General features: G+C 37.8%; 1 protein-coding gene across 8 annotated transcripts in view; it reads left to right on the forward strand.

Annotated features, from left to right (window-relative positions):
• VPS54 (VPS54 subunit of GARP complex) overlaps positions 1-26,544 on the forward strand; it is a 124,160-nt gene that overhangs the window by 18,220 nt on the left and 79,396 nt on the right. For 6 of the 8 annotated variants that reach the window (XR_013830950.1, XM_079940236.1, XM_079940239.1 and 3 more), the window contains exon 2: positions 9,430-9,541. The gene's annotated coding sequence lies outside the window, so the exon portion shown is untranslated. Of the gene's footprint in view, positions 1-9,429; positions 9,542-11,361; positions 11,484-13,109; positions 13,764-26,544 lie in introns of those variants that run through there. The other 2 variants (XM_079940237.1, XM_079940238.1) reach the window with 2 other exon arrangements.

A 26,544-nucleotide genomic window follows, 5' to 3' on the forward strand; every position in this document is an offset into this window, starting at 1 on the left:
AGGACACTGCAGTTTCCTGTCATGTAGTCCTCTCTGGAGTATGACATTCTGTTTCTTCAAGGCCTGCAGGATACCATTTCTCTTGTTTCAAATATATCTGATTTCTGACATCTTTGACCTCTAAGCTCTTTTAAAAGGGCTCACCTGATTAGGTAGGGCCACTATGATGATCTCCCTTTTGATTACCCCAAGTTCAACTGGTCTTAATTACATCTTCAAAATTTCTTCACCTTTGCCATACACAATAAACTAATCATGTGAGTGAAATCTCATTCACAGGTCCACCCACACTTTAGGGGAGGGAATGTCATAGGGTATGTACACCAGGGGACCAGAATCTTGAGGGACAACTTAGAATTCTACCTCCCACACCTTGTATCCAGCAACCTTACTGGCTAATTAATTCAAGTAATATATCTGTAGATTCACTGAGATTTCCTAAATACACAGTTATATTACATAAATATAATAACAATTTTATTTATTCCCATAAATAATACTGTTATTTGTTATACTGTTAAAACTTCTTTTTCTTAACTTATTGCACTGGCTAGAACCTCCAGTTAAATGCTGAAAAGAAGTAGTGAAAGTGGGTTTGTTTTTTGTATCATTGTATCTCAAGTGTTTAAAATAGACATAGTAGCTTTTCAATGAATATTTTCAAATGAATAAATGAATGACAGTAAAGCTGAGAGATGGGGAAAATTGGTTCCTGCTTGAGCATCTAAATATCACCATGTCCTAAGTCATCCCCAACCATGGACTTTTTAATTACATAAGGTGATAAATTTCCCCCCCCCCCAATTTTTAGCTTAAGCCAGATTTTTTTTGTCAAGTTCAATCAAAAGTTTTAAGTGATATTAGATCTCCTGACCCACAGAATAACATGAGTGAAAAATATTTGGGAGAAAATTAATTATTATGCCCAATGGAGTTACTTTTTGTTTTTTTTTTTTTTTGAAGAGAACTTCTGGGAATTCAAACATGTTCAAATATGTACCATATTAAGAAAATCCTCCCTTACATTCACCTACCACTCCATTGGTCCCTCCCCCTACTCCACTTTTTTTTTTTTTTTATAACTAAGCTTTTAGAAACAGTTTACTCATTCTTTGTTCTTTTCATATAACGGTCCTCAGCTCATGATAATCTGCTTCTAATTCTACCAACTACCAAACTTTTCTTGGTAGGATCAGTTGTGACCTTCAGGCTGCTGAATCTAATGGACAACACATCTTATTTGCCATAGTTGACCACTCCCATCTTCTTCCAAAAAAATTGCTTCCTTGTCTTCTGTGACCCCATGGTCTCCTGGCTTTTCTATTATTTCTCTGGTTCCTCTTTCTAGTCTCCCCTGGTTGCTTTTCCTCCTCTTAGGACCTAGTCCATTAACCAGAGGGATATGCTAAACCACCTGGAATCAAAGCAGTACTCACTAACACACATAAGCGAGCCAGTTTAATCATAAAGACAAAGCCATTTATATAAATGTTTTTTTGTTCATTGATTTGATATATGTTGATGTATGCTTGTTGTATGTATCTGTGGTCAGTCGTAGGCCCTCTTCCCTTCTTTTCTCTTCCCTTACTTTCCCTCCTCTTCTCTTCTTATCTCTCTGTACTCTCTCAGGAATCTCATACACATCCATCCTTTCAATTATTAAATGCATGTTGACAACTTCTGAATTTATATCTTCATTCAGGTCTCTCTTAGTTCCAGACCCATATATCTGACTGCCTCCTTAGTATTTCCAGATAGCTAGTACATAGACATCCAAAATTGGACATGTCTATTACTGAACTTATGGTGCCAAATCTTTTCCTCCTCCAGTGTTTCCTACCTCATTAAATAGTCCCACCATCCTCCTAGTTGCTCTTGTCAGGAACCTAGGAATCATCAACCTAGGAATCATCCTTTACATCTACCTATTTCTTAGCCCCTTTGTCCAACCAGTCACCAAGTACTGTCAATTCTGTCTCCAAGGATACTTCTCAATCTGTCTACTGCTCTTTGTCTTTACCACTACCACCTTAGCCCAGCACCTGGACCACTCAGACACTGTGTTAGTTAGCTCCGGCTGCTATAACAAAATACTGTAGACTGTGTCACTTAAACAACAGACAAATATTTCTAGCAGTTATGAGATCCAAGATCCAAGAAGTCCAAGATCAAGGTGCTGGCAGATTCAGTTCCTGGTGAGAGCCCTCTTCCTGGCTTGCAGAGAGCCACCTTCTCACCGTGTCTCACTGTGACAGTGATATCTCTCACTCTTCCTCTTCTAATAAGGACACTAATCCCACCATAGGGGCGTCACCCTCATGACCTCATTCAAACCTAATTACCACCCAAAGTTCCCACCTCCAAATACCATCACCTTGGGGATGAAGGCTTCAACATATGAATTTGGGTATGGGGGGCACAAACATTCAGTCCATAAGAGATACCTTTCTAGCTGCTAGTGCCATACATTTTCTTGGTTATCTCCACTAACTCATTCTCCACAGAGTGGTCAAACTGATCCTTTAAAAACATGCTTGTGTCATCTCTTTCCCCAGAGCCCTCTAAAAACTTATAATAAAGTCCAAACTCTACCATGACCTGTACTCCCTGAATGGTCTGGCTTAGGCCTTCTTCAGCCTTTTCTCTCTTCCCTCTGCTTACCTAGCTCCTTCATGTCTCAGAGTTTCTTTCTGCTGGCTCTTTCCACTGCCTGGGACTCTTCACCACCACTATTCCCCTTCCCTGGCCAATTCCTATTCATTTCTCAGTTTAAATGCTGCTTCCATGGGCAAGGATTCCCTGTTCACCTACATTAAGTTACACTCACCTTTACAAGCTCTCATAGCTTCTTTTACTTTTCCATGACATGTATCCCAACTGTTGAACATTTTCTATAATATTTGTTGAATGTCTCTTTTCTGTACTCCCTCTCCAAACCACCCCCAGATTGTGAGTGCTATGAGAGCATGAACTGAATCAATCTTGCTTACTGCTAGCATCTAGGACCCAGAAACATCTTTGATAAATATCCACTGAGTGTGAACGGATGTTTGGATGTCTACTGGAGAATGAGGATGACGGTAGGGGGTTAGGGAGTGTTGGTGTAGGAACATTTTCCCTACCTCTTCATTCTAATAAGAGATTTAGAATCAGAATATTTCTTCCACCATTAAGAGGAGTCATGATTTTGACAAAAAATTAACCTCATTCTGGGGACAAGTAGTGAGTAACTGAGGTAGCCTCTAACATACTGGGGCAAAAGGCAGGCAGCTCAGGCAGGCAGTAAAGAATCAGACAGCCAGAGAGGAGAGCCATTTCCCTCTGGATGCCATTAACTAGAGGGATATGCTGACCACCTGGAATCAAAGCAGCACTCCCTGGCACGCATCAGTGAGCCAGTTTAATCATAAAGACAAAGCCATTTATACAGGCTTTTTGTTTGCTCACTGGTTTGATATACGCTTGTTGTAGGGATCTGTGGAAAAAAAACTGTCACTAGTCTGACCTTCAATTTTTGTGTATTAGACACAAAAATATTTACATTTTGTAAATGTGTCCTGTATGCTTTCTTTATCATTTCTTTTGCTGGGCATATTGAGCTGTAAAATAAAGTTAGGGTAAACTTAGAAGAATGGAAATAGGCTTTTGCATATTTATAAAGGAGGAACACACAAAAATAAGCTATACATTTTCTAAAATACTGCATTCTTGCAACCAAGTATAGGAACTGTCTCTTGGATTTGTGAACTGGTAAAGAATACCTGAAATAATAAATTAATCTAATTGATTATTTACTAAGTTATTAAAGACTTATTTCCAAGCAAAATCTTCCCTACAAGATGTCTTTTTCTTATAAGTATTGAGAACCTTCAAATTCCATACTTTTCGAGAAAGCCTTAACTTTTCTTTGGAGAAGAAGGAGAATCTGACATTTTTTGGATTCAAATAATAAGTAATTCCACTTAACATAATTCTTCTCTTTTTCAGTAATTTCTTGGTGTGGCATTCCCACAATATAGTGTGGGACAAACGGCATGGGACTGGAAGCCCTTAAACCTGGCTTCTGATTAGAAATCGGCTGCCACTGCTAAAATGTTATCTGTCTCAGCCCTTTGGACCTCCATTTCCTCATGTGCAAGTGAAAAACCTCTTCCGTTCCAAAAGTCTTTGATTTCAAAGATGTTTTCTTTCTTTTGAGTTTTTCATTATTTTTATTTATATAGATCCTTAAAAGTTAATAAATAATAGTATGGAAGGGGAAAATACTGTTTTAAATCAAGGCTAGATTTTCAGAAATAAGACTTCTAGATTGAAATCAAATTCTGACTGAGAACTTGTTTTTATTAATGCTCAGGAATTCACAGAAGTAAAGAGAATAGGGCAAGAAAACACAGATATTTTACTTCCTGGTAGAATCGGAATCAAAATGACCAGACAGTGGCATGAGAATTAAATGGCCTTTCTGATGCATTTTGGTATCCAACGAAAGTCCATTATATAATTGCAATCCATTGTTATACTAATCTTTTACTCTGGATTATGTTGTGAAATTGTCCTGTTTTCATGATACCACTGTTTGTTGTTTTTGTCTCTGTTTTGCTTCTAAAATATTTCCTGTTTTATTTTTTTCTCTATTTAAAAATATTACATAGCGGTATAAGAATTTGTATTCCTGCTGCTTAGGGGGTTCTTTCTGTGTGATGGTTGGTGTTGAGTCACGTACCCAGTTGATGTAGAGGGTGGTTCTTGAGGAAAATCCCTGAGAGGCCACCCACGGCTTCTGTTTCTCTGAAAATATATGGTTTCTAAATTGCCCATAATTTTCCTAGAAAAGTTTAAATGAAATTTCTCCTTAACCTAGAGAAGTTTTAAATTAAATTTTTTTTCTAATAGATGTTTAACCATTGTCTTTTCATTATAGAATAGCGTACTTAAAAAATAATTCCATATAGTTATTACTTAAAATACTCCAATTGTAAAATAAGCCAAGACTATCATTATCTAATAAATTAATAGTGACTTAACAAAAATCTTGAGCCCTATAACATATCAGTGGCAAGTCTTGAAAAAACATTAGACTAATTGGTTACTCATTCTGCTTAATGTGTGGAAGAAAGTGGTTTATGTTTATAAGCACTAGTTTGTCTTTATCTTTCATTCATTATTCAACAAGTATTTACGGAGCTCTCAGCTCACACCAGGCATTGTTCCAGGTACTGGCTGGGTAAAGTGGTAAACAAAACAGACAAAACTCTCTGTCCTCATGAAGCTTACATTCCTGTGGGGGAAAGACAGATAATAAGTAAAACATATGGGGGCTTAGGTGATAATAAAGTCTAAGGAGAAAAATAAAGTGGAAAAACACATAGGACATGGTGTTACAATGAGAAATATGGGTGTCATGGAATGTCTCACTGAGAAGGTAAGATCTGAATAAAGACCTGAAGAAGGTGAAGGAATTAGCCATTAGGATATGTGGGGGAAAAGCATTCCAGGCAGAGGGAAGAGCAAGTGCAAATACTCTGAGGCAGGAGCATGCCTGGATTTAGGAACAGTGAGGAGCCCAATATGACTACAGCAGTGAGAAATGGGGGGACTAGGAAGAGATAAAGATAGAGAGGTAAGAGTGGGATGAGATCAACTAGGGCCTTGCCAGGACTTTATCTTCTACTGTGAATGAGATAGAGCCACTGGAGTGTTCTAAGCAGAGGAATGACATGACATGACCTGACTTAAGTTTCATCAAGATCAAGCTGATTATTGGGTTGAGAATAAGCTGGTGGGGGACAAAGGCTAGGAGACTTTTGCAGTAATCCAGGCAAGTAGGATCATTGCACTATACAACTCCAAGAAGCATCATTCACCCTGCAGTGTCTGAGAATGGTGCTTCCCATAATGAGCAGTGTATAGCCCAGCAGCTGTAGTTAGCAGCTCTGTAGGCAAGATGGCTTGGACCAGGGTGGATGCAATGTGAGTGGTGAGAAGTGTTTAGTCAAGATATACTTTGAAGGTATATCTAGAACTAATAGGTAGAACTAATAGGATTTTCTGACATGGTAGATGTGGAATATGAAAGAGTCAAGTATGATTTCAAGGTCATCCATTAATTTCATGAATTATTACTATTCATTATACCAAATACCATTTACTAAGTGGGAGTAATTCATATTTATTTTTTAATTCAACAAGCATTTATTGAAAGTCTACTATGTAGTACATTGTTCCAGATTCTGTAGGACATTTTAAAAAGTACAATAGCAGCAACAACAGAAAATCCTGTCCTGGAAATACTTATAACTTAGTTTGTTAGACAAAGCCTTCATAGATAAAGGAACCAATACTGTAAAAAGCGACATAAGAAAAAATATGATAATCGGACCGATTAAATGGTATAACTACTTCTCTAGGGAAATGGTCCAATTTGAAAATAATTTTACATTTGTCAGGATATGCCCATATTTCTGATTGCTATACTCTCCTAATCTATTCAACAATTTATTCACTATTTTCCAATAGTAACAGGACTCTGTGTTTCCTGTTCCAAATGCAACTAGATATGCCATATGGTTGACTCCTGCTCCAGGAGGAACTATATAAAAGACTTCATGTCTGAGGTAGGAATTACCTGTTTTATGTGACCTTCTCTTTTTTTTTTTTTTTTTTTTTTTTTTTTTTGCGTTACGTGGACCTCTCACTGTCGTGGCCTCTCCCGCTGTGGAGCACGGGCTCCGGATGCACGGGCCCAGCCGCTCCGCAGCATGCGGGATCCCCCCGGACCGGGGCACAAACCCGTGTCCCCTGCATCGGCAGGTGGACTCTCAACCACTGCGCCACCAGGGAAGCCCTATGTGACCTTCTCTTGCTGATGTCTTAGGTTGCATTACTCACAGTTTGGTTGAGAATTCACAATTTTACCTTGGCCCCTAGTTCCTACTTGTCCAACTTCTGACTTGCAAATTTTCATACTTCTGACCATTTATCTTACTTGCAGCCCTTTGGTTTACGAGAACTTTTGAGATTTTGTGACTTCTCATGCCTCACTTCACCCACCTCATTCATAGCCATGTCTTGCTGCTTCCTGTTCTGTACTTTTCATTAACACAGCTTTCCTAATAATAATGAGATAGTAAAGATTATAATAATGAGTATGATATCTAACATTTTAAAGTACTGACTATGAGCTAGGCAGTAAGTGATGCTATTTAAGTATACTTTAAATGTAATCCTTATAGAAGGTCTGTGAAGTGGGTGCTATCATTATTCCTACAAGGAACTGAGCTTTAGAGAGCTGAACATGCCTGAGGTTACTCAGCTAGAAAGTGGCAGGTCTAGGATGCAAACCCAGAGTCCATGAAGACTACTATGCAATAACATGTCTTTTGTACCATATGCATATTAAACATGATTCTGAGGGAGGAAAAAAATGTCAATCCCAACAAACTTCTCTAAACTCTCAAAGCCTCTATGTTTAATAATTATCCTTCTAATGTTATGGGTTTATCAGTTTTTAATTTTCCTAGTTGAAGTTAGAGATAACATTTGCAATACAGTCCTATTTTTAAAGGTATTGATAGTAGAGTTGGGTTTGCATGGCCCTAAACACAGGTACACACATATGCGTACTCTGCACACAGGCTACCAAAGTAGCCATTGAAAGTAGAAATGACAGTGGGGACTTCTAGGAGACCAAGATCAAAATAAAAAAGAGAGGAGGGGGCTTCCCTGGTGGCGCAGTGGTTGAGAGTCTGCCTGCCGATGCAGGGGACACGGGTTCGTGCCCCGGTCCGGGAAGATCCCACATGCCTCGGAGCGGCTGGGCCCGTGAGCCACGGCTGCTGAGACTGTGCGTCTGGAGCCTGTGCTCCACAACGGGAGAGGCCACAACAGTGAGAGGCCTGCGTACTGCAAACAAAACAAAACAAAACAAAACAAAAAAAGAGAGGAGGGAAAAGGAAGAAAACTAACAAGTGTTTATTGAGCCTCCCATGTTATCAGTTACTGTGCTAAAATGCTCATTTAATCCTTACAACAAATTTATCATTACCCTCACTTTACATTGGAGAAAAATAAACTGTGAAGGGGATATTACTCCTATTTGACAGATGAAGAAACAAAGGATTAGAAATTGGGATCAAAATCACAGAGTTAGTGTCAAAGCAGGTTGAAAAACCCAAAATTAGCTGAATTCCAAAGCCTGTGGAATTAATCATTGCAGGTGGTAGACAGACTCTCTAGGGTAGCCCCCATGATTCCCACTTCCGGGTATTCAAAACTTTGTGTAATTCCTTCTTCTTAAGTGTGAGTAAAATTTGTGACTTGCTTCTAAACCATAGAACATGGTGAAGATAGAATATCATTCTGTATTGCTAGATGACTCACTTTAGAGAGTTTAGAGACACGCCTTGCTGGTTTGATGAAATAAGCAGCCATAGTGAGAAAACCTATATGGCAAGGAACTGCAGGAGGCCTCTAGGAGCTGAGGGCAGCCCCCAGACAGCAAGAAGCTAGGGTTCTCAGTCCTACAATCACAAGAAAGGGAATTCTGCTAACAACATGAATGACTCTGGAAGCAAATTCTTCCCCAGTCAAGCCTCCAAATGAGAACACAGCATAACTGATGTATTGATTGCAGCCTTATGAGATCCTGAGCAGAAGACCAAGCTAAACTGTGCCAAGACTCCTGACTCACAAAATTATAACATCATAAATATGTGTTATTTTAAACTACTAAGTTTTGATAATTTGTACATAGCAATAGAAAACTAATACACCATGCTACCTTGGTTTTCCCTATCTTGGAGCACAGTAAATTATTAGTAAATGGTAGTTGCTATTATGGTAATCAAATGAAAATGTGGAATATCAGTGTCAAAGAGAAATGTAACAGGGCAATCTAACAGAGTTAAATAATTGTTTCCAAAGTAATCAAGCAGCTGATTTAGAAGATGCAAACATCTTCTAACACTAGAAATGTTATAATATTTCACGTGATAATAATACACTCAGTAATTGTTGGGAGTAATATACAAGTTTTCAGTATTCCATCATTTTTTTTAACTTTATTTTTTATACAGCAGGTTCTTATTAGTTATCAATTTTATACACATCAGTGTATACATGTCAATCCCAATCGCCCAATTCATCACACCACCATTGGCTTTTCTTTTTAATACTGAAATGATTCAAGGGATAACAAGTGAACATATTAATTAATTTGAAATTTATCTACTTCTAAATTACTTGTCCAGTTAACAGTTTTTTGTTTTGTTTTATTTTTGGCAAACCTGATCATTACCATTTACTTTTACATTTAGATTCATGATTATGAACTGTTCTGTGGAAAAGTAAAAATAAAATCATGCTGGATCCCTGAAAGAACTAAGTGCAATACTCAGTGTGTATTTTCTTCCTATGGTATGTTATCTACAGGTGGATGAGGAAAGCAAACCAGTCTGTCTTCTTCTAGTGTCTGGGAGATACTTCGTGGCTATTGTCTAACCCAAGTGCCAACTACAGCAACTTGGAATCTTTTTGAAACAAGGTGGGGTATAATATAAATGCAAATATTTTTTAAAAGGCCAAACTGCCAGGTTTAAGGCAGCTTTTGAACTATTGTTGATTTCCTGATGTTCCAAAATATAGGAACCTGCTATATTTCTTAGTATAATCTGTGAACTGATTCCAGATTTAAAGTGAATTATTCTCCTTTCTGGCCTTTGATGAAATTTGGTGAGTCTTTCCTTGATATGTTCATAATGTAAACTCATCTGGTTTTATATGAGATTGGGGATTTAGGAGGATTTCTTATTTTAAAGTTAAATTTAGTTCATATTGGAGACTGATATTCTCATTCTCCTTATTACAAAACTGTAGAGGATTGAATTTGAAAAACATACTGTAAGAATTTCCTCTCAGCTATTTTTGTTGCTTCCTTCTCTTTTGTCCTTCCCTTCCCCCCAACTTTAGCTCCTTAGTGTGTAAATTATTATTTCACAAAGAGTTATGTTTGCAGTTTTCAAAGTGACTTCTTAGAAGTGAAATTTGAATCATTTTTTTCAATCCCCAAAGGTAAGACTTATATTTTCACTTTTGATTTAAGTGTCTTATAAATGCCTGAAACTTTGATATTTTTAGGCAAAGAAATAATTTCAAAATTGAAAGAAATCTTCCTAAAATTAAGACGTAAGCACTCAAATGGCCCTTTCCTCTCTTTTAAAAAATATCCTAAGACATCCCCTTTCTTGTGGATTGTATGTTATTGGATTAAGATCACCAGCCCTCTGAAACCCGGCTAAATTGGATTACCGTTGAGAATCACAGGGAGGAGGTATTAATAATATACACACACTTCAAGCATCTCAGTCAAATAGCAGGAATAACTGATTTCAGTGCCAGAGAAGTTTGATAGGTGCCTGGAAGGAAGGCCTGGAACTAGGGGAAAACTTAGAAGAACTTGGTGAGGGAAGGCCTCGAGAGAGAGACAATGCAGTTTCCAGAGTCCAGTGGATTGTTGGGGAGGGGTCACCTTAAACCTTTAAAAGGACGCTTAACTGGGAAATTCTGAGCAGCCTTCACTTTGAAGGGGGTGAAAGGAGAGGTGGAATGTTGTGGAAGTATCTTCTTAATAGGCGCTGGGTGGTTGAGAGATGCTTGGAGTCAGTTGGTCTGGGGGGTGGGCGAAGGCCACCCTGAGGGTTCGCGGACCGTCCCTCAGAAGGCGGCAGACGGCACCTGGCTGCCGCCGAGAGCACATCGGGGTGGGGGAAGGGTCGTGGGGAAAAGTCGAGTTCAGCGTGGGTTTCTCTCTTTGCCTGGAGGACTATTAGAATAGATTAGAGGAGGCGCCGAGCAGCCGCGCGGGGTATTCCCCGCTCCGGGGGAACGCCGGCGGCGCCAGCGCCGGCCCCGGCCTTCTCCTGAGGCGGCGAGAGCTACCCCCGGTCCGGGCCGCGGCCTCCCGCCCCGGCGGAGCCGCGCGGTGGATTGTGGGCTGGGGGCTGCGGCGGCCTCACTGCGGCCTCGGACACTGTCTCCCCGGACCTAGCCGGGCCGAGGCAGGCGGGCGGAGTGAGGGGAACCAGTGGAGCAGGGAGCAGAAGCGCTAGAGTAGTGGTCGCGGCGCGGCGGCGGCGGCGGCGGCTCCTCTGGAGGCCGGGGATGTGGGAGAGGCGGTGGCAGGAGCGGCGGAGGCGGCGCTGCGGACCCGGGGGAAACTGCTGGCTGACAGGACACCCGGGAGAGACGTGAGGGAGCTGCCGCTGCCGCCTCTCACCCCCGAGCGGAGCTGGGCTCGAGAGGGCGGCCCTGTGCTCCGCCAGCCGACTAGCCAGCCGGCGCGGGGCGGGGGCGGGAAGCCGGGCTCGGGCCCAGCCGGGTTCCGGGCGGCGGCGGCCGCGGAGCAGCAGCCTCGGCGCGACGTGGAGGGTTGGAGGCGGCGGCGATGCACTAGGCCTCGCTCTGGGGCTGCTGCCCGGGACCCGCAGGTAGGTGTTGGGCCGGCCGCACGCGGCCCCCAGCGCTTCGCGGCCCACCCTCACCCCGACCTCCTGTAGAGGGAGGACCGAGACCCCACCCCCTCTGTCTCCTCCCCTGCCGGAGCCGGCAGAGTTTCGGTCACAACTGACCAGCGCCGAAGCTTCCATTCCTCCCGGCCACCACCACCTCCTCTTCCTTCTTACTCTCCCTCCGGGATCGGGGCCGGCAGCTGTGCTCCTCGCTTCCAGCCCGCGGCCGCTATGCCGTTCTCGCCCCTGTCTCCCCTCGGGGATCCGGGCTGTGGAACCGCCACCACCCGCCTTAGACGCTGCCCCCAAACTTTCCCTTTCTTTTTCTAGCCGGGCCCTTACCCCTTTTTGATCCTACTGGAATAATTTAAATTAAAAAAGTCATTTTTTCCCCCTGCCGAAAGCCAACCCAGAAAATAACTCGGTGTTTTGCAGTTTGGCAATTTAGCTCGCAAGCATTTGTTCAATAATTAATTTTTCTTCAGTTATGTGTCTTTCCAGCTCTGCATTGGTACAAAGGCAGGCCTTCCCTGCCCTCCTGTCGTTGACAAGGGAACTTTTGCCTGCCCATTATAATTAACACTTGGTCTGTCCGTGTACTGAGTTCGGGATGGTATTTTTAGAATTTTGGTTGACCCGGGTTGCAATTTTTTTTAAAGTTCCCCTTTCACCAGCTTTATTTTGGTCTTTATTGGGGCTCTCCTTACTTTCGAAGAATTAAATTGGAATGTTTTTGTGTTTTGCTTTTAATTGGTTCTGTATCTGATTTGTCAAACCCCAGGGCAATCTTAAGAGTAAACGCTTACAAGGCAAGTGATGTCATGATAGTATACTGAGATATGTGTTATTGTGGTAACTTAAACTGCAGATTTTGATGGACAGTCAGGTTGACTTTTATATCTGATGAAGTGTTCTAGTTGGAAAAGTACCTTCAGAGCCTTAATGACTTCTAAGCAGTTATGATAGAACAGATGGAATGATGGGATTTGTTTGTTTGACTGTATTTGTATTGCAGTCAGAGTCTGATTTCCTAGAAATAGGTATTACTTGATTGTTCATAGTGGTCATCATTGCTAATGATAGGTTTTGGTAAAAATGATCAATGCGTGCAAATTTTGGGCGACTGATAGTTGTGGTTTGAGGGATTAGATGTTTGAGATTTTATTGTGATTTGGCTGTTTTAAAATTATGCTTGTTAATTTCAGAATTATTGCACTATCAGGACAGACATTACAATCTGAGGGTCACTTTTAAAAGAAATAAATGTTTTATGGTTTTCTTTATAAAGAATGCATGCCAAACTATAAAGGCTGTTCACATTTTCTTGTTGTTGATGATATTAATATATTTTGGTCTTGGAGAGGTATTGTTACTCTAACACTGGGCTTTCTGAAGTGTTTTCCGTTGCTTTTAAATTATCCAAAGTTTACTAAGAAAAGATGATTAAATTTGCATATGTTTGTTTTCTGGAAAAGTTAAGGTTTATTTCTGAATAGGTATTAAGTTTTTATGTCAGAATTAAAATCAAATCTTACATAACTCTTGAAATGGCAAACTGCAGAATTTGCTCTTAATCACATTCCTTTCCTATCAGTAAAAGTTGATTAAAATTCTTTTCCTGCTTTTAGCTTTTTACATACTTTATTGAGTAAAAGTACACTTATTTAAAGTGTTAAATTCATCCATATTTAGTATATTTACATAATTGTGTAACCATCACCATAATCTAATTTTAGAATATTTTCATCACCCCAAAAAGAAACTCCCCTTACTCCCCACCCCAGCCCCAGACCTAGGCAACCACTAATATACTTTCTATCTCAATGAGTGAATTGTGGTTCACTCATAAATAGTATCAGCTCCCTGAAAATTTTTTCTTTTAAGATTAATTTCCATGTTTAAAATAGTTCTGGACAGGAAATAATCAACTGATCACTGGTATTAATAAGTGATGTTTTAAACAGTTGATATACTGTTTGGTTGTATTCCTCATGGATTGCTATAAAGAGTGGAGAAAGAAAAAAGTTAGGATTAATGACTTAAGTGATCTCAGGAGGTGATTTAGTCAGCTGGAAGTCAGTAAGTAAAAGTTGAAGGAGTATTTTTGCCATAGGATATTAGGGCTGGAAAAGATCTTAAAGGTCATCAGCTTACTTCCTGCTTGCTTCGCAAATAAATGGCAGAAACCAGATGAGGAAATCTGAAGAGTGGAAGGTTGAATCTCTAGAATGCATGGCTCAAGAACCACAATGAGACAATGTAAGGCAAGAGATGGGGATTTGCAAGTTAGAACTGTTTAGATCCGATGTATATATAAGTATGTATGTATATATGTATGTAAGTATTTGACATTTTACTAGCAGAGTAGGGAGAGAACTGGACATTCCCCAACTTTGGGATGGAGGGGAAGAGGTGACAGTAGATGCGATTCATGTTACAAAATCCTCTAAAATGCTTTAACCTAAAGGAGGATGGCATATATATTATTTAGCTATCTTCTTGTACTATTACCATCTTATTTTTAAAAATCCAAATTTTAAAAACAAAATTAATTTTTAAAAATTATACAGGGCTGGTTGGAGACCTCCTTTTTCAAAGACCCAGGACCCTAACATCTAAACCAATGGTACTAAAATAAGGGCAGTTTTGCCCTCTAAGGAACGTTTGGCAGTGTCCGAAGACATTTTTCATTGTCACAACTGAGGGTGCGGTGCTATTGCTAAATATCCTAGGATGCACAGGACATGTCCTACTCCATCCTACCCCCCACACACAACAAAGAATTATCTGACCCTACATATCAGTAATGTTCTAATCCTGTAGTTTGTGTTATTCTGGTAAGGGCCTGAGCAAATGTGCTTGACTCCCACCAGATTGGAAAATATTTTCAGTGGGCATTGTTTGGTGGGTTACATAAAACTTTAGGTCCTCTAGCAATTCTCTCTCTTTGCAGGGGGAGGCGGTTGAGGGAAAATTAAAAGGAAATCTGTGACATAATGCAGATATTCTTTAGTCTGTTTAGTTGTCTTCAAATCTAGGGTAAAAAAATTTTTTCCTGAAAATGGCAGCCTTACTTTACTGCAGATTTGAACTATTATGTTTTGAATTGTTTGTTACTGGTGCATAGGTTTTTGAAATTGGAAATAGATAAATAGTATTTTCTCTATCTAGATTTCTTTTCCTGGTAGCTTCAACTGCGAAGAAAGGAGAGAAAGTAAGCTAAAGTGTTTTAATTAATTGTGTATGTTGTGATGAAGAAAAATTCAAAGCTTGAATCTCATCTTTTTTTTTTCTTATGGGCCCCTTTTGACTCTAATTTCTTTATAACAAGCTTAATTTGGTGAAAGAAGAAGAAAAGATTGAAAAGTTGGAATCACTTTTGCTATTTACCAGCCTTATGACTTTAGATAAATTACTCAATCTTTCTGAGCCTCAGTTTTCTCATCTATAAAGTAGGAATAGTGATAATTCCTGCATTATAAACTTATTGTGAGAATTAAATGAGGTAATGTGTGTTAAGATGCTATGTCAACTGTAAAATACTATATGAGTTAGTTAATGTACCTGAAACTAATATAATGTTATATGTCAATTATACCTCAGTTAATAAAAAAAGAGTTACTTGTTTCAGAAGAATCAAATTAGATGGTGCCAAAGCAGGAATATAGAAAGCTAGGCAGAGAATAGTAACTGCTGTCAACCTCTCTAGGGAGAAGAGAGAAGTTCTAAGAATATATTGCTAACAAACTAGTAAAAGAACTAGTATTATTGCCATAATCTGGAGCTCTTCCAACTAGGGGCAGACTGACTTCCTTCAGTAGCACCTGAGGGTATCACTATTACAACACAGTATAAAACTGATTATTGGGCTTCCCTGGTGGCACAGTGGTTGAGAGTCCGCCTGCCGATGCAGGGGACACGGGTTCGTGCCCTGGTCTGGGAAGATCCCACATGCCGCGGAGCGGCTGGGCCTGTGAGCCATGGCCGCTGAGCCTGTGCTCCGCAACGGAGAAGCCACAACAGTGAGAGGCCCGCGTATCGCGAAAAACAAAACAAAACAAAAAAACTGATTATTAAAATGGTGAAATTAAGTTATAAAGAATAGGTTACCTTGTTTTCAAAATATGCTCTTTGAAAAGTCATAAAAATGTATAATTTAAGAATTAAAAATTTCAACAGTGCCTTATACAAAAAGTTTTAGCCTTATCAAGAGTAAGCTATAGTTATCTGCATCAGTTACCTTGCTGGGAATAATTCCTTCTGTCTTCATTTACTATTCATGCCTTTCTTCATATTTTAAGGGTTGTATATGAATATTGTGGTAATTCATCATATTTTATGATGTTTTTCTCATGAGGAGTGAATAAAGTAAAATTTTGAAATCATAATTGTTATGTCAAGAAAGTTTGTGCCCTTGTTTGTTTTGTTTTGTTTTTATTTTGTTTTGTTTTTCAATTTGGCTAAGTAAAATCCTAAACTATAGCAGTGTCAGTTGGGATGGAGAGCAAGGGATGGATTTGTGATGAATTTTAAAGGTAGAATCCATAGGACAGTTCAAGTTGGTATAGACTTTGAAGAATGTGGAGAGGTCAGGGAGTTAAGTTGGCTCTAGTGTTTCTAGCTTGGTAAACTACATAGATGGTGTTGTTAACTGAGCTAGAGAAGGAATAACGTTTTTGGCAGGTAAGAGAGGGTGGATAAAGATGGTAGATAATGAATTTAAGTTTTGGATATATTGAATTTTAGGTATCTCTGAGACTTGTAGGTGAGGATGCCCAGTAGGCAGTTACAAATTTGGATATGGAATACTGAAAAGAGTATATCTTGAATCTATCCAGTTTTCTCCATCTCCTCTACCATTACCTGAGTTCAGGCTACTGTCATCTCTCACCTACAAGTTTCCTGTTTGGTCTCTTCTAGTATTAGTCTTCTCCAATCTGTTTTCAGTACTATAATCAGTGATTTTTCTTAAGGACAAATTTGATTATATCATTCCTCAGCTGAAATTATTTCTGTGACTTTCCTCATGATGAAACCCACATTCCTTATTCCTTTAACAGATTTATAAATTCATTTAAGTTCTTTTCCCAACTTATCTCTCTAGCCTAATGACTCTCCACAACTCCCTGTTCCCCTAAAATAGACAGATTGAATTACTTGTGGTTTCTGGCAATAAGCTCTCTCTTCCCTCCAAGCCTTTGCACTACTGTTCACTATTCCTGAAGGGTTCTCCTTATCACACCCTTTCTCCCCTTCATCTATCTGACTCATTTCTACTTATGTTCAGTTCTTAGTAAGCCTTCATTTGTGCATTATTATTATTATTGAAAAATTTTAAACCCACAGAAAAGTCAAAAGAATAGTAGAACGAACACACACACACCATACACACACACACACACACACACACACACACACACACACACACACACACACACACACACACACACACACACACACCACACACCCCTTTGCCAAACCTGAAAACAGGATGTAGGTATTATGATGCTTCATTCCTAATACTTAAGCATGCATCTCCCAGTTACAGGGACATTCTCTCACGTAACCACAATACCATTATGATACCTAAGAATGTCAACAATTACTCAATAACATTATTCAACATATAGTCCATACTTAAATTTTCCCATTTGTCCCAAAATTATAGCTTTTTTTCTCCCTTTAATGCAAGATTCAGTCAAGATTCATACATTGCATTTGGCTTGTATGTCTCTTTAGTCTCTCCCAATCTGGACTAGTCCCACTGTCTCCCTTTCTTCTTGGATTTATCTTTTGAAAAGTAGAGGCATTTGTCCTCAGGTATCTTCCATATTCTGAATTAGTCTGTTTCTTTATGATTCGATTCTGGTAGAATATTTCTGGCAAGAATACCACAAAGATGATATATATACCCACCACTTTATCACATCAGGAGACACATAATGTCAGGCTGTCCCCTGTTGGTGATTCCAGCTTGATCACTTGGTAAAGGTGAGAACTGACAGATCTCTACTATTTAATACATAATGGATAGCGTGATACTTCATTGCCATGTAAATATCCTGTTCCTAACAATCTTTTAAACTAACGGTTTTAGCATCCATTAATGATCCTTGTTTGAATCAGTCATTGCATTGGAGGGTTACAAAGGGTGATTTTTCTAATTCTTTCATTCCATCTACATTTATTACCTTCATTGATTTTTGAGAGCAGTGAGGTCAGGTTAGATGAAAACTGAATATAAGCAATTGAATTTAGAAATCAGGTCATTCCTCACCTTTTCCAGAGCCAAATGAGTGGTGAAGATGGAAGATGGATAACTAAGGAGGTAGACCAGAGAGAAAATAGAGGTTTGCCAGTGAAGGGGAGGCAAGAAGAAGTAGCTTGAATAGATAGAGTTGAAGGAAAGAACTCTAATTTAGTACTTGAACATTTTTTTTGATGGATTGATGAGATTGACAATAGGAGAGTCAGGAGAGTCAGGGAATAATTAATAGGACAAGGTCTCAGATGAAGTGCAGAAAGATGAGATCAAGAACAGCAGGTTGGGGGATTAACTCTGGAAAAGAGTAGACACCTATACTGTACCTCAGAAAGTTAGGAGTTGTGTATAGGTGAGAATTAGGTACGTTTGGATATGGATGGAAGAAGTCATATCTGAGGACTTTTTTTTATTGCTATGTGGTAGACATTTACTTTTTGAGCGTGAGATTGATGGAGGTAAGCTAGGGGACATGAGAGTAATGAAAATTTGTTATGAATACTGTGGGGATTGGGAAAGAGAAGTGCTTGAGGATAAATAAGTGAAAGGACTGCTAAGCAGAGCCTCATCTGAGATTGGAACTCATAAATGTATAATCTACTTGTTTTACATAAATTTTCTCTGGCAGTGTTCTGCAGCCAGGAACAAAGCAAAGACAGATTGTATTGAAGATGGATGAGGGAAGGGAGAATTGAACATCCAAGGGAGACTGTTGAAGTAATTGACCATGAGATCCAAGCTAAGTGGAGAAGCTTGTGAGGCAGAACTGGGCTAAGAGACCCAAACAGTGGGGAGAGGAGGTATAGAGGTAATCAAGCAGTAATTAATTAAAATGCTAATTTATTGTTGGTTTGGGGTTATAGTACTAATAAACTTTATAGTTATTTACTTTATACCTCAAACTAACATTTAATATTTTCATTCTTGAACCACTTACTGACTCACTGAAGGTGAGTTTCTAGCTATTTTGCTTTATTTTCTCTAAAAACAATTTCTTGAATGCATCATCTTTATTATTACTTAACATTTATAGAGTACATACTTGTTTAGATTATTTGAAGACCGTTCTCTTCAAGGATCTAAATACAAAATGTATTTTATTTACAAAGATAGACTTAACACTAGATTGTTTTTACTCTAGAAAGAAGCAAGGCAGGGATAACCCAAAGCAGTGGATAAATCCTAGTGTCATTTTTGTCTTTCTTAGGAAAACATTAATATATAATTTTCTCTTAGCAACTATTTTCAAGGTAGGGTCGATTATACAGATTTTCTTTTAAATTTACTCTTTTTGTAGAAATGTTAATAAGTATCTACTGGTTTGCATATTTAAGACATTTGTACTCTCCAATAACTTTGAGCGATTTTAGGATTTATTTGTTAATCTTTGGTCAAGACACCAAGAACAGAATACCAGTGTTCTCATCTGATTTACTCTGACAAAAATTTCACTAGTAATACAGTAATATCAATGCCCTAACGGAGTATAATAAAGCATCCAAGTTATATTTTGATTTCATTCAATTTTTTACATGCTAGAGACAGATTTTTTTCACAATACAGTTTTATCATTCAGTTCCAGGCCTGTGAACCCTTCATTAATTTCAACGGTTGCTATAGTATGTTATTTTAGTGTATTAAGTCTCTGATGAGTGCTGGGGAAAAAAGACATTGTTTTTAATTTTAATAACATCTAGATTTAAAAAATATATTTATGTTGTTTTTTGAGCATATTTGTGATTTTATTCCTGATAAGAATGTCACACGTGAAATAGTACTTATAGCCATTTAAAAATACGTAAATTTAATATTACAAATATTTATACTTTTTATCCTTCTGGCCAAATTTCTCTCTTACTGTTCCTTCTTGTCACTAAATCAAAGTAAATAAGGAACTTCAGGAAACACCTGTATTCAGAGTTTCCTACAAGGCCCAGGGTCTCATACATGTCAAATGGGAATGTAAGGAAAAAGCAAATTAGATTAGCACAACTTTGTTCTTATTTTCTGTTCCTTTAGCTTCAACTTGATTTCCCCCAATTTAGAAATACTGATATATGCAAGAAAAAAAACACCACACTGTAATGTCCAACTGAAGATCGATGTGATGGAAGTTAGTAGAGATTATTTTTTAATCATAGTAATTTAAAATATCTCAAATATGTCATATTTTAAGAAGCACTTGCTTGACATAAATCACAGCAAGATCTTTTTTGATCCACCTCCTAGAGTAATGGAAATAAAAACAAAAATAAACAAATGGGACCTAATGAAACTTCAAAGCTTTTGCACAGCAAAGGAAACCATAAACAAGATGAAAAGACAACCCTCAGAATGGGAGAAAATATTTGCAAATGAAGCAACTGACAAAGGATTAATCTCCAAAATATATAAACAGCTCATGCAGCTCAATATTAAAAAAACAAACAACCCAATCCAAAAATGGGCATAAGACCTAAATAGACATTTCTCCAAAGAAGACATACAGATGGCCAAGAAGCACATGAAAAGCTGCTCAACATCACTAATTATTAGAGAAATGCAAATCAAAACTACAATGAGGTATCACCTCACACCAGTTAGAATGGGCATCATCAGAAAATCTACAAACAACAAATGCTGGAGAGGGTGTGGAGAAAAGGGAACCCTCTTGCACTGTTGGTGGGAATGTAAATTGATACAGTCACTATGGAGAACAGTGTGGCGGTTCCTTAAAAAACTAAAAATAGAATTACCATATGACTCAGCAATCCCACTACTGGCCATATACCCAGAGAAAACCATAATTCAAAAAGACACATGAACCCCAATATTCATTGCAGCACTATTTATAATAGCCAGGTCATGGAAGAAACCTAAATGCCCATTGACAGATGAATGGATAAAGAAGATGTGGTCCATATATAGAATGGAATATTACTCAGCCATAAAAAGGAATGAAATTGAGTCATCTGTTGAGACTGGATGGATCTAGAGACTGTCATACAGAGTGAAGTAAGTCAGAAAGCGAAAAACAAATATCGTATATTAACGCATATATGTGGAACCTAGAAAAATGGTACAGATGAACTGGTTTGCAGGACAGAAATTGAGACACAGATGTAGAGAACAAACGTATGGACACCAAGCGGGGAAAGTGGCAGCGGGTGGTGGTGGTGATGTGATAAATTGGGAGGTTGGGATTGACATGTATACACTGATGTGTATAAAATTGATGACTAATAAGAACCTGCTGTATATATATAAAAAAAAAAATCAAGTCATCCAATGATGGAATGACCTAGTTGATTGTATGACTGACTTGACCAATAACAGAGTGATGTGAGTAACAAAGAGATCTGTAAGTCATTTTATTTATAGGAAATTTTTAAATTCTAAGAGCTATTCTGAAGACTCATCATGAAGTTATCTTGCTTACTTGGTGAATTTTAGATCAATTTTTCACAAATCACAAACATGTATAGTGTTAGTACACATCCTGAGGGCTTTAAAAAGATCTTTCTTATGTGATTATTTAGGTGATTTTTCCCTTTACTTATTGAATGTATGTGCATCTGTATGTGAGCATGCACATGTATTGGGAAATATAAGTTAAAAAAAAAAAAAAGCACTTGCCACAACATTTTTGGAATTTTAAGAGCCAATTTCTGGTAAATGGTATAGTTAAGCTTCTTTCATACAGCTAAGACACAAATAATAAACTTCTCTACTATATAAGATTTATCATCTGACAGAATCTAGTTTAATCGTAATTTTTAAAGTACTTAAAATGTTAAAAAATTGTATATCATATACATTATTGCTCACAGTTATCTTAATACTGAAGCTAAAATTTAAACCTAAAGATTTGGGCTTTCAAGAAATACTAACAAATTAATGCTATCATATAAATAAGTATTTGTCTTCTCATCTTGATAGCCCATAGTAGCGTATTTGTCCCTCATTGCAGCTCAGGAATTATCCTTTTGTTAACAAAAGTAGTAAATTATACTGATGAAAAGTGTCTTTTTCCTTGAGTAATAATTTTCTAGCAGTCCCAGTCTTATAAAATTATTTGAGCCTAAAACTGCCCTAAAAAATAGTCTTTAAAAAATGATCACAATCAGATGTTAATTATTGCTATCATTTATTTTTAATACAAGATGGACATAGAGGACTTCCCTGGCAGTTCAGTGGTTAAAACTTCATCTTTCAACACAGGGGGTGCAGGTTCGATCCCTGGTTGGGGAGCTAAGATCCCACATGCCTCACGGCCAAAAAACCAAAACAGAAGCGATATTGTAACAAATTCAATAAAGACTTTAAAAGAAATGGTCCACATCAAAAAAACCTTAAAAAAAAACCCCAACAAGATGGACTTGTTCTTCTAAATAATTGTTATTGGATCAGTAATTGATCTGATAAGGAGAAAAAGAAGACAGAAAAGTAGAGCACTGGGTGCCTGAAATGGATGGGAGGCAGTAGTGAAAAACATAGGTTTTTGGGGTTTTTTTTCTCTCTCCGGAGAGGCAGTGTGGTTTGGTGACAGTGACATGGAATTTTGAATCAGAAGATCTGAATGCAAGTCGCATCTTCACAACTAAGTAGCTAAATGGTTTGAAGCCAAGTTACTCTTGAACCTGTTTCTCTATCCACATAATAGGGATCAATGATTCATTCATTCACAGATTCACTCAGAAATGTTTTTCTTGCTAGGTTGTTAGGAAGACCAACAAAATAATCTGAATGAAAGCAAGCAATTATGAACCGTGTAGTGTTTAGTCAAATATTAGTAATGATGTAATTCATCTTATTGTCTTTCTGTTGCTTCCCTCTCCTCTGCCATCCTTCCTTATTTCATAGATAACATATTTTCATTGCACTCTTAATCTTAGGACTTAAGAGAATTTTCAGAACTAGTGGTAGGAGTGAGGCAATCCAGGTTCACCCAAGTCCCAGCTGATCTGCCTGCCCATCATGGATAAGGGCATTAGGCAGAAGAGTAGGATGGAAGGCAACTTTTCTGGATCAGCTTGTTCATTTTCTTACTGCTGCCTGACAAAGTCCTGTTTTTCTCAAGGTGGGGCATAGCCCAATGTGCCTCATAGTCTCTGGGTATGATTATTCTTTATCTTTTTTTCTGCTTCCTCCTCTCCACCCCATCCCATTCCCATGAGTATCTAACTCTTCTTTCTCTCTCATCTCCTTTCTCCACCACTTTTTCTTGTTTCTTTTAATCTCACCCTTCAGTTGATTTCTTGCTGTTTGCCTATAAATGTGCTCCAGCCTCCCATGGCCTAAATAATTCTTGCTCAACTCTAATCGCTTTTTTTCATCACCAAAAATATGTTGATATTGTTGCTTTTGTTACTTCATCACTTACTTAACCTCTTGTGGTATGGCGTCTGTCCCAAACACTGTCCTAAGACTGTTCTAATCCAGTATCCTTTCTGAAGTTAATAACCTTCTTGACCTCTCTGTCTGCAGCATGTTGACACTACTTTTCACACTTTCTTCCTGGACACTTCTCCCTTGGCTTCTGTAGGATGGTTTTTCTGATTGCTTTCTTCCTTACCTCTTACATGTATTGGCCCCACCCCTTGCTCTGAGCTCTCATTGGCCCTCTTTTTCTGCACTTTCTTCCTTTGTAATATTACTTTCCTGCGACTAGAATTATTTACACTAATATTTCTGTAATGTAATTGAACTAGGAACGGTGATGCAAAGTTCAGGGAGGCAGAATTCTGTTTACTACAAGACATAATTTTTTTCCTAAAACAATTATAGTTGTTTTGTAGTAATAATCTGCTTTTGAAGTAGTCAGTTCTCTATTACTGTATGTTTTCAAGTGGAGGTAGAAAGACCCCTTGTAGAAAGGATTCATATATTCGGTAGAAAGTTGAGCCAGATGATCTCTGAAAGTCCCATCCAACTCAGAGATTGTAATATTTATATCATCCACTCTACTCCCATGGGTTGAATTTTGACCTTTATTCAAATGTCTTCCACAGCATTATTTCTAGCTTCTCTGCCTCATCATCCCTCTTCTCTCTCACAGTTTTTATCAAAAATTGCTTCTGTTTTAGGCTACTGTTTATTCTAGCTTCATCATCATTTTCCACTACTCTTTTTTCTTTCCTTTTACTGGCATGGCTTTGAGGACCACTGTTCTATGCTTTGACTACTTTTCTGACAGTAAATTATATCTGCCCATATTGGTTTGCTTCCCCCCACCCAACCCAAACTAGGCGCACTCAAGCAAGGGACACGAATAGAGGAGGCTTAGAAGCCTAAAGTTTAAATTTATTTTAAAACTTTGTATGGCACAGTCCAAATGTTAAGGCTTAAGATGTTTATAATGGTAAATAGTAGTAGTTGCAATTATTTATTGAATGTCTACTATGTGCCAAGTACATAGATTATGTAAATTGTATTTCATTTAAATGTTACAACATTCCTATGAGGAAGACACTGTTGCTGTCCCATTTTATAAACGAGGAAACTGAGAGGAATGTAAGAAAGTTGTCAGAGGTCACACAACTATTAAATGACAGAGATCTAACTCACTTTATGGCTAGTTTTCTTAACCAATATATTATACTGTGTTACAGGAAAGGTAGAAATCTAGAATCAAATATTAGAAAGTTAGGTAATGTTATACAAACAAGGTAGCGTATTCTCGACTTAGGTTTTTAGATTGTTTTGAATACACGTGAACTTATATGAGATATTGTTAGTGGCTTGTGTGTGCTTACCTCCTTTTCCATGAGAGTCATTCATTTATTCATTCATTCATCCAACATTCATCTGTGCTGGGTGTGGTATAGGAAGATGAATGAAACAAATATAATTTTATGATGTAGCGAGAGAGACAGGAAATAAGCAGGTAAATAAATAGTTATAATTTGAGAAAGTACTATAAAGTACACAAACCATAATGCTACTAGTAGAGAATAACAGGGATATGTGTGTTGGATGGGGGATAGAGTAAGGGGAGGATGTGCTTAGATACTGTGGTCAGGAAAAGCCTATTATATAACCACCGTTAACATTTTGTCATATACCTTTTTATACATTATATATAGCTATATAAAGTTTTTATACCAAAATGAGATTGTACTATATATTCTGTTTTGTAATCTCATAATTGAGTCTCTTGAAACAATAGCCATTGTGTGTTAATTTCCTTACCTAGTTCACTCTAACCTCTGCATTCTGCTTCTACCCCCTGTATTGGACTTGATATCGCTTCCCAATGTGATGTGGTCACTTCCTAATTTCCAAATCTAAAGGAGGTTTTTGCCTTAGTGTTTTATTTGCCAATTCTGAGCTGATTTTTCTTCCCTGGTTTTTCTCCCACCTTCTTGGATGTTCCTTCTTGTCTTTATCACAAGCTGTTCTTTATATCTTTCTTTCACTTCTTTCTTCAGAAATGTTGGAGTCCTCCTAGGTTCTATACTTGGCCCTCCTCACTAATACTCTCCTAGAGTGATCTATTCAACACTCGTGTCTTAAGTCTATAATGACTCACTACAGTCTTGTGGATTAAGTCTAAACTCCTTTGTAAGATTCCACCCAGCTTAAGGAATATTCAGTTTTTATCTAAAGAAAAAAGAAATGAACCTGTACTAATATTTATTATGAGGATTGATACCAGCATCTTCAATCCATCTGTATGTTTATCAGATAGTCAAGTTACAGATAAGTGAGTAAGCTCAAGGGATTAAGAGTGGTATCCTTCACTTAGTTCATCCTTGTCATGTAATAGCCTTACATGAATAGTTAATTGGGTTTACAAATTATGCTATCTAGTTTTAACTAAACCAACTCTTATAAAATGTTTAATTAACCTAAAATGATTCCTGAAGAGAAGTCACATCTTGGATGAATACTAACAATGGAACCACAAATAAGCAAAGCACAGAGTTGGATTCTCCTATTCTTAGTACAAGCTCTTCCATACATAAAAGTACTCAAAATAGCCGTCAAACTTAAGACTATGTTATGTATGTTTTGTGTTTTTTTTAATAAGAAAAAGCATTCCAAATTTGCTGATCTTTTCAGAAATGGCATGTGACTGTCAGTAATATTTAACCAAACAGATAGTGAAACACACAGACACAAAACACAGACAGACGCACACATTAAATCTGTTTCCACAGGGTGTTTTTGTTTGTTTTTATTTTTAAATAATGAATAAGAAAATGTATAATAGTAGTTGATCTTCTAGAAACACTCAAGCTATGGTAAATCTGTTTTGAAAACAGATGTTTGGAAATATTCCATCATTATGTTATTTTGTTAAATGATGAACTCGTTAAAAACCCAGACTGGAGTTTTCTACCCTGTTTTAAAAATCTCAAAATAGAGAGTTTAGGAAGTGTGATCAGTGATTTCTTCCATTTGGTTCTACATATATTCGTGAGTATCTTTTTAAATTTTCTATAATAGGCATTAAAAGCCAGGTATAAAAATAAATTGAACTTAGAGCCAAACCTTTGAATCACCATTTCATAAAGTTTAAATCAAGATTTTTAATAATAATGAGGTATAGTGCAATCACATTGCTATTGATTAAAAATAGAGTAAAAAGTACTTTTTGCCATTAATTAATAAACTAGATTATTTTTAAAAGTGTTTTCTCTCTATCTTTAAAAAAGTTCCATTTAGCACAATTTTATATAACCTGCATTAATATACAGTTGTACCCTATATAATTTGTAAACGGTGATTGCTTAAAATTTTTTTAACTGTTGGGATACAGGATCAAAAAGTTTGTAAATTGCTGATATAGATCGT

The sequence above is a fragment of the Stenella coeruleoalba genome (assembly GCF_951394435.1).
Source record: "Stenella coeruleoalba genome assembly, chromosome: 13".
Lineage (NCBI taxonomy): Eukaryota > Metazoa > Chordata > Mammalia > Artiodactyla > Delphinidae > Stenella > Stenella coeruleoalba.